Genomic DNA, 14,346 nt, shown 5'->3' on the forward strand with positions numbered 1-14,346 from the left:
CCACCCCCGTCGAGGTGCACACCCTCCCTCGCGAAGTGCGCCCCGTTCGCCAAGTGTGAGCCCTGCCCGGGTGCGCGCACCTTGCTAGGGCGTCGGGTGTGCACCCGGCCCGGCCTACGTGCGTGCACCTGGACGGGGCGTCGTGTGCGTGCAGTGTCCCGTCTGCAACGCGGTGCCCACACACCACCTCGGGCGCAACGACCTGCGCTCACATGTGGGCCGAGTGCACCTTGGTGCATGTTCGGGGCGCCTCGGGTGCACGCTCGATCTTGCCCCGGTGCACCAAGGCGCTCGGTTTGCCCCGGGTGCGCACTTGGTGCAAGGTGGGCACCCAAAATAGGGATCAAGCACCAAAACACAAGTTTCGGGATGCAAAATGGGACCCAAGGACCACAAATGCGTTCCAAGACCCATGATGGGTCCACGAGAACAAAAATGTGTTCCGAGACTTAATAAACAAATATTGGGTTTTAGGAGAAGAAACATGCTCTGATGCCCAAAACGAGAATCGACCCCGAAAAGGCCACAGGCCAAAAGTGGGATGCGAGACAAAAAAAAATGGGACCCGAGGACCAAAATTGGGTTCCCAGGTCGAAGACAGGGCAACCGGACAAGAAACGACCTCTAAGGCTCGAAATGAGTCCCGACGACTAAAACTTGACAAGAAGCACCCATCAGGCACCCAACTCGACACCCATGGGATGCCGACCCACCCGGGCTTCCACCTAGCACACCTTGGCACCCACCCACCCTCGCACCCAACCTCGCACCCAACTTAGCACCTTTGAACCCACATTGGCACTCACCCTGACCCTGGCACCTTGGAACCCACATTGGCACTCACCTTGACCCTGGCACCCACCTTTGCACTCACCTTGGGACCCACCCTGGCTCCCACCTCGGCACCCACCCAGACACCCACCTTGGTTCCTTGGCACCCACCTTGGATCCTTGGCACCCACCCCGACACCCACCTTGGCACGCAACTTGGCTACTTGCCACCCACCTTGGCTCCTTGACGCCCACCCCGACAACCACCCCGTGACCTACCCTGGCTAGGGTTGGTGCACACCCACCCTGGTGCCCACCTTGGCACCCACCCCATGACCCACCTTGGCACGCACCTTAGTACCCACCCCGTTACCCACCCTAGGACCCACCCCGTGACCCACCTTGGCCAGGGTGGGTGCCTTGGTGCGCACAACTTGCCTGGGCTGCACACCAGGGCGGGCTCAAGATGGCACCCGCGTTCCGTTTTTTTCACTATCTTTCAAAACGGAAATTTTAAAATCTCGTTTTTTTTTTTTTTTTTGCCTTTTCTGGAAATTAGTGAAGGCAGCGCATCAAAGGTGCGCAATGCTGGTGCGAACCCGGGAGCGCTCCGATGTGTGCTCCAAGGTGCGGCGTGCACGAAGTCCGAGCCCGGCTTGCCCCGGGTGCGCACCTCGCGTGCACCTTCGCCGGGGTGAGCACCTTGGCTGGGTTGCGCGCCCTGGTGCGCACCAAGGAGCGCTCTGAAGTGTGCTCCAAGGTGCGGCGTGCACGAAGTCGGAGCTCGGTTTGCCCCGGGTGTGCACCTCGGGTGCGCACCTCGCGTGCACCTTCGCTGCGGTGGGCACCTTGGCTGGGTTGCGCGCCTTGGTGGGCACCATGCAGTGCACGAAGTCGGAGCCCGGTTTGCCCCGGGCGCGCACCTCCGCCAGGGTGGGCACCTTGGTGCGCACAACTTGCCTGGGCTGCGCACCAGGAAGGGCTCAAGATGGCACCCGCGTTCCGTTTTTTTCACTATCTTTCAGAACGGAAATTTTAAAATATCGTTTTTTTTTGCCTTTTCTGGAAATTAGTGAAGGCAGCGCATCAAAGGTGCGCAACGCTGGTGCGAACCTGGGAGCGCTCCGATGTGTGCTCCAAGGTGCGGCTGTGCACGAAGTCGGAGCCCGGTTTGCCCCGGGTGCGCCCTGGTGGGCACCATGGTGCGCACCAAGGAGCGCTCCGAAGTGTGCTCCAAGGTGCGGCCTGCACGAAGTCGGAGCCCGGTTTGCCCCGGGCGTGCACCGCGGGTGGGCACCTTGGTGCGCATGCCTTGCCTGGGCTGCGCACCAGGGCGGGCTCAAGATGGCACCCGCGTTCCGTTTTTTTCACTATCTTTCAAAACGGAAATTTTAAAATCTCATTTTTTTTTGCCTTTTCTGGAAATTAGTGAAGGCAGCGCATCAAAGGTGCGCACCTCGCTGCCCACCACGGTGCGCAACGCCGGTGGGCACCCGGGAGTGCTTCGAAGTGTGCTCCAAGGTGCTGCGTGCACGTTGTCGGAGCCCGGTTTGCCCCGGGTGCGCACCTCGCGTGCACCTTCGTCGGGGTGGGCACCTTGGCTGGGTTTGCCCCGGCTGCGCTCCGAAGCGGGGTTATTGGAGCGCCGCCTCTTTTTTTGTCGGAGCGTTTGGTGGGGTTTCTCGCATTGGCTCTTCCCAGGCCCGGTTGCCACCCTGGCGCGCACGAAGTCGGAAGTAGGGTTAATTGCCCGGGTGCGCACCTTTGCCAGGGTGGGCACCTTACCTGGGCTGTGCACCAGGGCGGGCTCAAGATGGCACCCGCGTTCCGTTTTTTTCACTATCTTTCAAAACGGAAATTTTAAAATCTCCTCTTTTTTTTGCCTTTTCTGGAAATTAGTGAAGGCAGCGCATCAAAGGTGCGCACCTCGCTGCCCACCTTGGTGTGCTCTGAGGTGCGCACCCGGGAGCGCTACGAAGTGTGCTCCAAGGTGCGGCGTGCACGTTGTCGGAGCCCGGTTTGCCCCGGGTGCGCACCTCGCCTGCACCTTGGCCGGGGTGGGCACCCTCGCTGGGTTTGCCCAGGGTGCGCTCCGAAGCGGGGTTACTGGAGCGCCCCCTCTTTTTTTGTCAGAGCGTTTGGTGGGGTTTCTCGCATTGGCTCTTCCCAGGCCCGGTTGTTGGGTGCGCTCCCACCCTGGCGCGCGCGAAGTTGGAAGTTGGGTTAATTGCCCGGGCGCGCACCTTCGCCAGGGTGGGCACCTTGGTGCGCACACCTTGGCTGGGCTGCGCACCAGGGCGGGCTCAAGATGGCACCAGCATTCCCTTTTTCTCACTATCTTTCAAAACGGAAATTTTAAAATCTCGTTTTTTTTTTGCCTTTTATGGAAATTAGTGAAGGCATCGCATCAAAGGTGCGCACCTCGCTGCCCACCTTGGTGTGCTCCGAGGTGCCCACCACGGTGCGCTCCGAGGTGCCCACCACGGTGCGCAACGCCGGTGCGAACCCGGGAGCGCCCCGATGTGTGCTCCAAGGTGCGGCGTGCACGAAGCCGGACCCCGGTTTGCCCCGGGTGCGCACCTCGCGTGCACCTTGGTGCGCACACCTTGGCTGGGTTGCGCGGCCTGGTGGGCACCATGGTGCGCACCAAGGAGCGCTCCAAAGTGTGCTCCAAGGTGCGGCGTGCACGAAGTCCTAGCCCGGTTTGCCCCGGGTGCGCACCTTCGCCGCGGTGGGCACCATGGCGTGCACGAAGTCGGAGCCCGGTTTGCCCCGGGTGCGCACCTCGCGTGCACCTTCGCCGGGGTGGGCACCTCGGCTGGGTTGCGCGCCCTGGTGCGCACCAAGGAGCGCTCCGAAGTGTGCTCCAAGGTGCGGCGTGCACGAAGTCGGAGCCCGGTTTGCCCCGGGTGCGCACCTTCGCCGCGGTGGGCACCCTGGTGCGCACCATGGCGTGCACGAAGTCGGAGCCCGGTTTGCCCCGGGTGCGCACCTCGCGTGCACCTTCGGCGGGGTTGCGCGCCCTGGTGCGCACCAAGGAGCGCTCCGAAGTGTGCTCCAAGGTGCGGCGTGCACGAAGTCGGAGCCCGGTTTGCCCCGGGTGCGCACCTCGCGTGCACCTTCGGCGGGGTTGCGCGCCCTGGTGGGCACCATGGTGCGCACCAAGGAGCGCTCCGAAGTGTGCTCCAAGGTGCGGCGTGCACGAAGTCGGAGCCCGGTTTGCCCCGGGTGCGCACCTCGCGTGCACCTTCGCCGCGGTGGGCACCATGGCGTGCACGAAGTCGGAGCCCGGTTTGCCCCGGGTGCGCACCTCGCGTGCACCTTCGCCGGGGTGGGCACCTCGGCTGGGTTGCGCGCCCTGGTGCGCACCAAGGAGCGCTCCGAAGTGTGCTCCAAGGTGCGGCGGTGCACGAAGTCGGAGCCCGGTTTGCCCCGGGTGCGCACCTCGCGTGCACCTTCGCCGCGGTGGGCACCATGGCGTGCACGAAGTCGGAGCCCGGTTTGCCCCGGGTGCGCACCCCGCGTGCACCTTCGCCGGGGTGGGCACCTCGGCTGGGTTGCGCGCCCTGGTGCGCACCAAGGAGCGCTCCGAAGTGTGCTCCAAGGTGCGGCGTGCACGAAGTCGGAGCCCGGTTTGCCCCGGGTGCGCACCTCGCGTGCACCTTCGCCGCGGTGGGCACCTTGGCTGGGTTGGGCACCATTGAGCGCTCCGAAGTGTGCTCCAAGGTGCGCACCATGGCCCTCCAAGGTGCGCAGCATGGCGTGCACGAAGTCGGAGCCCGGTTTGCCCCGGGTGCGCACCTCGCGTGCACCTTCGCCAGGGTGGGCACCTCGGTGCGCACACCTTCTCAATGTTTTCTTGCCTTTTCTGGAAATTGGTGAAGGCAGCGCATCAAAGGTGCGCACCTCGGTGTGCTCCGAGGTGCGAACCCGAGAGCGCTCCGAGGTGCCCACGAAGTCGAAAGTCGGGTTAATTGCATTGTTTTCCCCGGGTGCGCTCCGAGGTGCGCAACATCGGTGCGCACCAAGGAGGGCTCCGAAGTGTGCTCCAAGGTGCGCACGATTCGGAGCTCGGTTTGCCCGGGGTGCGCACACCTTGGCTGGGTTGCGCACCCTTTGTGCGCTCCAAGGTGCGCACGAAGTCGGAGCTCGGTTTGCCCCGGGTGCGCACCTTCGCCAGGGTGCGCACCTTGATGCGCACGCCTTGGCTGGGCTGCGCACCTTGGTGGGCGCCATGGTGCGCACCTTTCGTGCGCTCCAAGGTGCGCACGAAGTCGGAGCTCGGTTTGCCCCGGGTGCGCACCTTGGTGGGCGCCATGGTGCACTCCGAGGTGCCCAAGATTGGTGCGCACCAAGGAGCGCTCCGAAGTGCGCTCCAAGGTGCGCAGGTGCGCGCGAAGTCGAAAGTTGGGTTAATTGTCCGGTTTGCCTCGGGTGCGCACCTTGCGTGCACCTTCGCCAGGGTGGGCGCCTTGGTGCGCACACCTTGGCTGGGCTGCGCACCCGGGCGCGCACACCTTGGCACCCGCGTTTCCTTCATTTTAAATTTTTTTTTTTTACAATCTCTCAAGTGGGAAATTCTATAATCTCAACTTTTTTTGCCTTTTCAGGAAACTTTTGAATGGAGCGCATCATTGGTGCGCTCCGAAGTGTGCTCCAAGGTGCGCACCTCTGGTGTGCTCCAAAGCTCTCTCCAGCTGCGTGCACCTGCCCCGGCCGCGCACCCGGCCCCGCCCAGCTTCGCTCACCTGTCCCGGGCGTCTGGTGCGGAACCTTAGAGTAAGAAACATCACCGTGCACCTTGGCCAACGTGCGCGACTCGACCGAGCGCGCACTGGCCGAGGTGCACACCGATTTCACCTGGGTGCGCGCGCAGCACCTCGGGCGCACCGGGGTGCGCGCACAACGCCCGGGTTGCACCGTGGCCTGTGTGCTCGGGGCGCCTCGGGTGCGCGCTCGGTGTCGCCCCCGCGCGCGCGGTAGTGCGGGCAGCGCACCCCGGCCCGGCCCGGCCCCGACGAGAACGCAAACGGGCAAAAGGTTTATTCAAATAGCATTGCGACGCCCGGCGAAAAACTAAGAAAGGGTGCAACACCGGGACTTCCCGGGAGGTCACCCATCCCAGTACTACTCCGGCCCAAGCGCGCTTAACTGCGGAGTTCTGATGGGATCCGGTGCACTAACGCTGGTATGATCGCACCCGTTATGAGCTTGTCGCAGTGTGTACTTAGCAAACCGCGACCCACGTGCGAATCCACCCCGGCCACCCACCCCCGTCGAGGTGCACACCCTCCCTCGCGAAGTGCGCCCCGTTCGCCAAGTGTGAGCCCTGCCCGGGTGCGCGCACCTTGCTAGGGCGTCGGGTGTGCACCCGGCCCGGCCTACGTGCGTGCACCTGGACGGGGCGTCGTGTGCGTGCAGTGTCCCGTCTGCAACGCGGTGCCCACACACCACCTCGGGCGCAACGACCTGCGCTCACATGTGGGCCGAGTGCACCTTGGTGCATGTTCGGGGCGCCTCGGGTGCACGCTCGATCTTGCCCCGGTGCACCAAGGCGCTCGGTTTGCCCCGGGTGCGCACTTGGTGCAAGGTGGGCACCCAAAATAGGGATCAAGCACCAAAACACAAGTTTCGGGATGCAAAATGGGACCCAAGGACCACAAATGCGTTCCAAGACCCATGATGGGTCCACGAGAACAAAAATGTGTTCCGAGACTTAATAAACAAATATTGGGTTTTAGGAGAAGAAACATGCTCTGATGCCCAAAACGAGAATCGACCCCGAAAAGGCCACAGGCCAAAAGTGGGATGCGAGACAAAAAAAAATGGGACCCGAGGACCAAAATTGGGTTCCCAGGTCGAAGACAGGGCAACCGGACAAGAAACGACCTCTAAGGCTCGAAATGAGTCCCGACGACTAAAACTTGACAAGAAGCACCCATCAGGCACCCAACTCGACACCCATGGGATGCCGACCCACCCGGGCTTCCACCTAGCACACCTTGGCACCCACCCACCCTCGCACCCAACCTCGCACCCAACTTAGCACCTTTGAACCCACATTGGCACTCACCCTGACCCTGGCACCTTGGAACCCACATTGGCACTCACCTTGACCCTGGCACCCACCTTTGCACTCACCTTGGGACCCACCCTGGCTCCCACCTCGGCACCCACCCAGACACCCACCTTGGTTCCTTGGCACCCACCTTGGATCCTTGGCACCCACCCCGACACCCACCTTGGCACGCAACTTGGCTACTTGCCACCCACCTTGGCTCCTTGACGCCCACCCCGACAACCACCCCGTGACCTACCCTGGCTAGGGTTGGTGCACACCCACCCTGGTGCCCACCTTGGCACCCACCCCATGACCCACCTTGGCACGCACCTTAGTACCCACCCTGTTACCCACCCTAGGACCCACCCCGTGACCCACCTTGGCCAGGGTGGGTGCACCCACCCTGGTGCCCACCTTGGCACCCACCCATCCTAGCACCCAGCCTGTGACCGGGCTTGGAACCCAACCTTGCACCCGTCTTGGCCAGTGTGGGTGCGCACCCATCCTGGCACCCACGTTGTGACACACCCTTTAACCCACGCACCCTAGCAGCCACGTTGGCACCCACCTTGGAACACAACCTAGCAACTTGGCACCCACCCCGTGACCCACCTTGGCATCCACCATAGCAGTCGCCCACTTGGCACCCACCTTGGAACCCAAGTTGGCACCCACCTCGGCACCCACCTTGACACTTGTGGACCCACCTTGCCACTCACCCTAGCATCGACCCATCCTAGCACCCACCCTGGCACCTTTGCACCCTAGCACTCACCCATCCTAGCACCTAACCTGTGACCCACCTTGACACTCACCCTCGCACCCACCTTGGAACCCAACCTAGCACCCACCCACCCTGACACCAACCCTAGCACCTACCCACCCTTGCACCCACCCTGTGACCCATCTTGGCACCCACCCATCCTACCACTCAACCTATCACCCACCTTCTCACCCACCTTGGCATCCACCTTAGCACCCACCCACACTGGCACCTTGGCACCCACCTCGGGCAAGGTGGGTGCACACCCACCCTGACACCCAATTTAGAACCAACCGAGCATGTTACCCACCTTGGCACCCACATTGCAGCCCACCCTAGTACCCACCCTATGACCCACATTGGCATCCACACCCTAGCACCCAGGCACCTCGACACCCGCCTTGACACGCACCCTAGCACTAAACCTGTGACCCACCTTGGAACTCACCCTAGAACCCACCCACCCTGTGAACCACCTTGGCATCCACCTTAGCACCCACCCACCTTGGCACCCACTCTAGCACTCACCCATCCTAACACCCAACTTGTTACCCACCTTGGCACCCGCCCTCGCGTCCACCTTGAAACCCACCCTAGCACCCACCCACGCAGGAGCCCACCTTGGCACCCAACCTAACACCCACGCATCCTGGCACCCAACTTGTGACCCACCTTGGAACCCACCCTAGTACCCACCTTTGAACCCACTATATCACCAACCCACCTTGGCACCCACCCTATGACCCTCTTTGGAATCCACCCTAGCACGCACCCACCCTGGCACCCACCATGGAGCGCACCCTAGCACCCACCCACCTCGGCACGCACCTCAACACCCACCTTGGTGTGCGCACTGCGCCAACCTCTCAAAGACCCTATGTGGTGCGCTCCAAAGTGTACACCTTTGGTGCGCTCCAAGGTGCGCACCTTTGGTGCACACCGAGGTGCACACCAAAGTGTGCACCGAGGTGAGCACCAAAGTGCACTCCAAGGTGCACACCAAGGCGTGCACCTTTGGTGCGGTCAATGCAAACGAATTCGGAAGTTGGGGTCGATGTCCTAATCGCTGCTGCAGACTACACGTATGAGAATCGGACAAATAGCTTTATATAGGGGAGGTGTTGCGTTTGATGGGTCGACTCCCCTGGTTGTGTGCACTGCACCAACTTCAAAGACCCTGTCTTGTTTAAGAAGTCAAAAGTTGGGGTGGATGTCCTAATCATTGCTGCAGTCTACGCATGTATGAGAATCAGACAAATAGCTTATATAGGGGAGGTGTTGCATTCGGTGGGTTGACTCCCCTGGTTGTGCGCACTGCGCCAACCTCAAAGACCCCGCATAGCAGAAGAAGTCGGAAGTCGGATTTTGGTGAGCACCAAGGCGTGCACCTTTGGTGCGGTCAACGCAGACGAATTCAGAAGTTGGGGTGGATGTCCTAATCGTTGTTGCAGGCTACACATGTATGAGAATCAGACAAATAGCTTATATAGGGGAGGTGTTGGGTTTGATGGGTCAACTCCCTTGGTTGTGCGCATTACGCCAACCTCAAAGACCTTGTTTTCGTTAAGAAGTCAAAAGTTGGGGTCAATGTCCTAATGGCTCCTGTAGGCTACACATGTATGAGAATCGGACAAATAGCTTATATAGGGGAGGTGTTGGGTTTGATGGGTCGACTCCCCTGGTTGTGCGCATTACGTCAACCTCAAAGACCTTGTTTTCGTTAAGAAGTCAAAAGTTGGGGTCGATGTCCTAATTGCTCCTGTAGACTACACATGTATGAGAATCAGACAAATAGCTTATATAGGGGAGGTGTTGGGTTTGATGGGTTGACTCCCCTAGTTGTTCGCATTACACCAACCTCAAAGACCTTGTTTTCGTTTAGAAGCCGAAAGTTGGGGTCGATGTCCTAATTGCTCCTGCAGGCTACGCATGTATGAGAATCAGACAAATAGCTTATATAGGGGAGGTGTTGGGTTTGATGGGTCGACTCCCCTGGTTGTGCGCATTGCGCCAACCTCAAAGACCCTGCATTGCGGATGAAGTCGAAAGTCAGAGTTTGGTGTGCTACAAGGTGTGGTCGAAGGTGCTCACCTAGGTGTGCACCTTTGGAGCGCAGGAAAAGTGCCCTCCAAAAGTGCGCACCTTTGGAGTGCACAAAAGTGCCCTCCAAAAGTGCGCACCTTTGGAGCGCACAAAAGTGCCCTCCAAAAAGTGCCCTCCAAAAGTGCGCACCTTTGGAGCGCACAAAAGTGCCCTCCAAAAAGTGCCCTCCAAAAGTGCGCACCTTTGGAGTGCAGAAAAGTGCCCTCCAAAAAGTGCCCTCCAAAAGTGTGCACCTTTGGAGTGCACAAAAGTGCCCTCCAAAAGTGCGCACCTTTGGAGCGCAGAAAAGTGCCCTCCAAAAAGTGCCCTCCAAAAGTGCGCACCTTTGGAGCGCAGAAAAGTGCCCTCCAAAAAGTGCCCTCCAAAAGTGCGCACCTTTGGAGCGCAGAAAAGTGCCCTCCAAAAAGTGCCCTCCAAAAGTGCGCACCTTTGGAGCGCAGAAAAGTGCCCTCCAAAAAGTGCCCTCCAAAAGTGCGCACCTTTGGAGCGCACAAAAGTGCCCTCCAAAAAGTGCCCTCCAAAAGTGCGCACCTTTGGAGCGCACAAAAGTGCCCTCCAAAAGTGCGCACCTTTGGAGCGCACAAAAGTGCCCTCCAAAAGTGCGCACTTTTGGTGCGCACCAAGGCGCTGGTTCGGTCGTTGCAGGCGAGTTCGGAAGTTGGGGTCGATGTCCTGAGCGGAGGTGCAAACTACACAGGTGTCGGAATCGGACAAATAGCTTATATAGGGGAGGTGTATGCTTCGATGGGTCGACTCCCCAGGTTGAGCGCACCGCGCCAACCTCAAAGACCCTACGGTATGGATGAAGTCGGAAGTTGGGTCCGATGACCGATTCGATTAGTAGGTATGCTCATGAGGTCGGAATTTGGGTCCGATGACCTGCCATGTGCAGGAAGGCGAATGTTGGCACTGTGCGTTGCAAGGTGCACACCAAGGTGCTGGTGCGGTCTTTTTAGTCGAGTTCGGAAGTTGGGGTCGATGTCCTGATCGGAGGTGCAAGCTACACAGGTGTGGGAATCGGACAAATAGCTTATATAGGGGAGGTGTATGCTTCGTTGGGTCGACTCCCCGGGTTGAGCGCACCGCGCCAACCTCAAAGACCCTACGGTATGGATGAAGTCGGAAGTTGGGTCCGATGACCGATTCGATATGTAGGCATACTCGCGAGGTCGGAATTTGGGTCCGATGACCTGCCATGTGCAGGAAGGCGAATGTTGGCACTGTGCGTTGCAAGGTGCGCACCAAGGCGCTGGTTCGGTCGTTGCAGGCGAGTTCGGAAGTTGGGGTCGATGTCCTGATCGGAGGTGCAAACTACACAGGTGTGGGAATCGGACAAATAGCTTATATAGGGGAGGTGTATGCTTCGTTGGGTCGACTCCCCGGGTTGAGCGCACCGCGCCAACCTCAAAGACCCTACGGTATGGATGAAGTCGGAAGTTGTGTCCGATGACCGATTCGATATGTAGGCATACTCGCGAGGTCGGAATTTGGGTCCGATGACCTGCCATGTGCAGGAAGGCGAATGTTGGGACTGTGCGTCGCAAGGTGCGCACCAAGGCGCTGGTGCCGTCGTTGCAGTCGAGTTCGGAAGTTGGGGTCGATGTCCTGGTCAGAGGTGCAAACTACACAGGTGTGGGAATCGGACAAATAGCTTATATAGGGGAGGTGTATGCTTCGATGGGTCGACTCCCCGGGTTGAGCGCACCGCGCCAACCTCAAAGACCCTACAGTATGGATGAAGTCGGAAGTTGGGTCCGATGACCGATTCGATACGTAGGCATATTGGCGAGGTCTGAATTTGTGTCCGATGACCTGCCATGCGCAGGAAGGCGGAATTTGGGTCCGATGACCGAGTTGATGGCGTGCCATGCGCAGAAAGGCGGAATTTGGGTCCGATGACCGAGTTGATGTTGATGGCCCGCCATGCACAGGAAGGCGGAATTTGGGTCCGATGACCGATTTGAAGGCGTGCCATGCGCAGAAAGGCGGAGTTTGGGTCCGATGACCGAGTTGATATTGATGGCCCGCCATGCGCAGGAAGGCGGAATTTGGGTCCGATGACCTGACATACGCATGGAGTCCGACTCGGGGGCCGATGTTCGATTCGATGACTTGCATTGTGGGTAAAGTCGGAAGTTGTGGTCTTTGACCCGATTCGATGACCAGACTTCGGCTGCTTGAGAATCGGACAAATAACTTATATAGGGGAGGTAGTGTTCTCGAGCATCCTCCCCCCGTGCCCGTTTATGTCGATTGATGCTGGTGCTCGACTGGTTGGAGCGCTCGGATGCAAAAATCTTGCACCAGGATTTATCGATTGTGATGGACACGGCAAGTCTCCTGATTGCTATGCAGGAGCTCATCGTGAATCTCTATGCGGCCTTGGTATGGACTCGACCTGCGGAATGGTTCGGCAATGGTAGTCGCTCCAACACGTCCTTGCAATGGCCACAGAGGTGATTCGACTAGAGCTCCAGTCTAGCTTTTGGGTTGCTTGGCGGACTGGTATAGCCGCGATCGAGTTCCGGCCATGAACGTTTTAGATAGCTCTTGGGCTTTCTGGGACGGAAGTCGGAAGTTTGGGCTGTTGTCCGATTTGATGACCATTCTTCGGATGTGTGAGAATCGGACAAATAACTTATATAGGGGACTGTGTTGTCTCACGCAGCCCCCTCCGTGCCCCTCTATCTCGACCGATGTTGGTGCTTGAAAGGGTTGGGATCGCTCGGATTTATAAACGTGCACCACCATTTGTCGAGTGTGAGGGACGCGGCAGGTCTCCTAAATGCTATACGGGCGCTCTCTGAGAATCTCTATCCGGCCTCGACACAGACTAGTCTTGCTGAATGGTTTGGCACTGGTAGTCGATCCAACACGTCGTTGTTGTGGCCGCCTAGGCGATTCGATTCGAGCCCCCGTCTAGCTTTTGGGTTGCTTGGCGGATTTTGCCCTATCCGCAAGTGAGCTCGGTCCCTAAACGTTCGAGAAACCCGATTGCTATGCGCCGACTCTCTTTCTTGCGAGCCTCCATCTAGCTTTTGGGTCTCTACGGAACGGAAGTCGGAATCTGGGACCGTTGTTTGATTCGACGAGGCAGACTACGGTTGTGCGAGAATCGGACAAATAACTTATATAGGGGAGGTGTTTGACTGGAGCATTCTCCCCCGTGCCCCTCTAACTCGACCAATGCTGGCGCTCGAACGGTGGTAGCGCTCGGATTTTCGTTGAGCGCCAGCATTGGTCGATTTAGAGGGGCATGCGAGATTCCCGAATGCTATGCGAGGGCTCTAACGGAAATGTCTATTGGTTTCGGTATGGATGCAATTGCGAGTGGTTCGGCAAAGGTAGTCGTTCCGATGCGTCCATGTCGTGGCCAAATCGATAATTCGATTTGAGCCCTCGTATAGCATTTGGGGTCTCTCGATGTGATTCCGCATTCCAGTCCCTTTGGGCACTGCTTGAGCCGCATCCCAGGGGGTTCCCTTCCCAATAATCTGCCTCGCAACCCGATTGCTATGCGGTGAGGCTCCTCGGCCGCCTCGGAACTATCTGTGTATCAGACGCATCGCGGGATAAGGGGTTGGCAACGGTAGTCGCCCCAAGCGCGTCCGATGCTTGGACCATTCCGAGGCGGCCCTGAAGCCTCTTCCGTCTAGCCGTTGGGTCCTTCTCGCCGCATCCCTTGCCTCGCACCCCGATTGCTATGCGGTGAGGCTCCTCGGCCGCCTTGGAACTATCTGTGTATCAGACGCATCGCGGGATAAGGGGTGTCACTGGTAGTCGCCCCAAGCGCGTCCGATGCTTGGGACCATTCCGAGGCGGCCCTGAAGCCTCTTCCGTCTAGCCGTTGGGTCCTTCTCGCCGCATCCCTCGACTCGCACCCCGATTGCTATGCGGTGAGGCTCCTCGGCCGCCTTGGAACTATCTGTGTATCGGACGCGTCGCGGGATAAGGGGTTGTCACTGGTAGTCGCCCCAAAGCGCGTCCGATGCTTGGACCATTCCGAGGCGGCCCTGAAGCCTCTTCCGTCTAGCCGTTGGGTCCTTCTCGCCGCATCCCTCGCCTCGCACCCCGATTGCTATGCGGTGAGGCTCCTCGGCCGCCTTGGAACTATCTGTGTATCGGACGCGTCGCGGGATAAGGGGTTGTCACTGGTAGTCGCCCCAAGCGCGTGCGATGCATGGACCATTCCCAGGCGGCCCTGAAGCCTCTTCCGTCTAGCCGTTGGGTCCTTCTCGCCGCATCCCTCGCCTCGCACCCCGATTGCTATGCGGTGAGGCTCCTCGGCCGCCTTGGGAACTATCTGTGTATCGGACGCGTCGCGGGATAAGGGGTTGTCACTGGTAGTCGCCCCAAGCGCGTCCGATGCTTGGACCATTCCGAGGCGGCCCTGAAGCCTCTTCCGTCTAGCCGTTGGGTCCTTCTCGCCGCATCCCTCGCCTCGCACCCCGATTGCTATGCGGTGAGGCTCCTCGGCCGCCCTTGGAACTATCTGTGTATCGGACGCGTCGCGGGATAAGGGGGGGTTTGTCACTGGTAGTCGCCCCAAGCGCGTCCGATGCTTGGACCATTCCGAGGCGGCCCCTGAAGCCTCTTCCGGTCTAGCCGTTGGGTCCTTCTCGCCGCATCCCTCGCCCTCGGCACCCCG

The 14,346-nt window shown here is 59.6% G+C and overlaps 1 non-coding gene across 1 annotated transcript; it reads right to left on the bottom strand.

Annotated features, from left to right (window-relative positions):
* Window positions 1-5,854: 5,854 nt before the first annotated feature.
* Window positions 5,855-5,973, bottom strand: LOC131873518 (5S ribosomal RNA). The gene has a single exon (XR_009371447.1). It is a non-coding gene; the product is annotated as a 5S ribosomal RNA (ribosomal RNA).
* Window positions 5,974-14,346: the final 8,373 nt, after the last annotated feature.

The sequence above is a fragment of the Cryptomeria japonica genome, unplaced genomic scaffold (genome assembly GCF_030272615.1).
Source record: "Cryptomeria japonica unplaced genomic scaffold, Sugi_1.0 HiC_scaffold_1891, whole genome shotgun sequence".
Taxonomy (NCBI): Eukaryota; Viridiplantae; Streptophyta; class Pinopsida; order Cupressales; family Cupressaceae; genus Cryptomeria; species Cryptomeria japonica.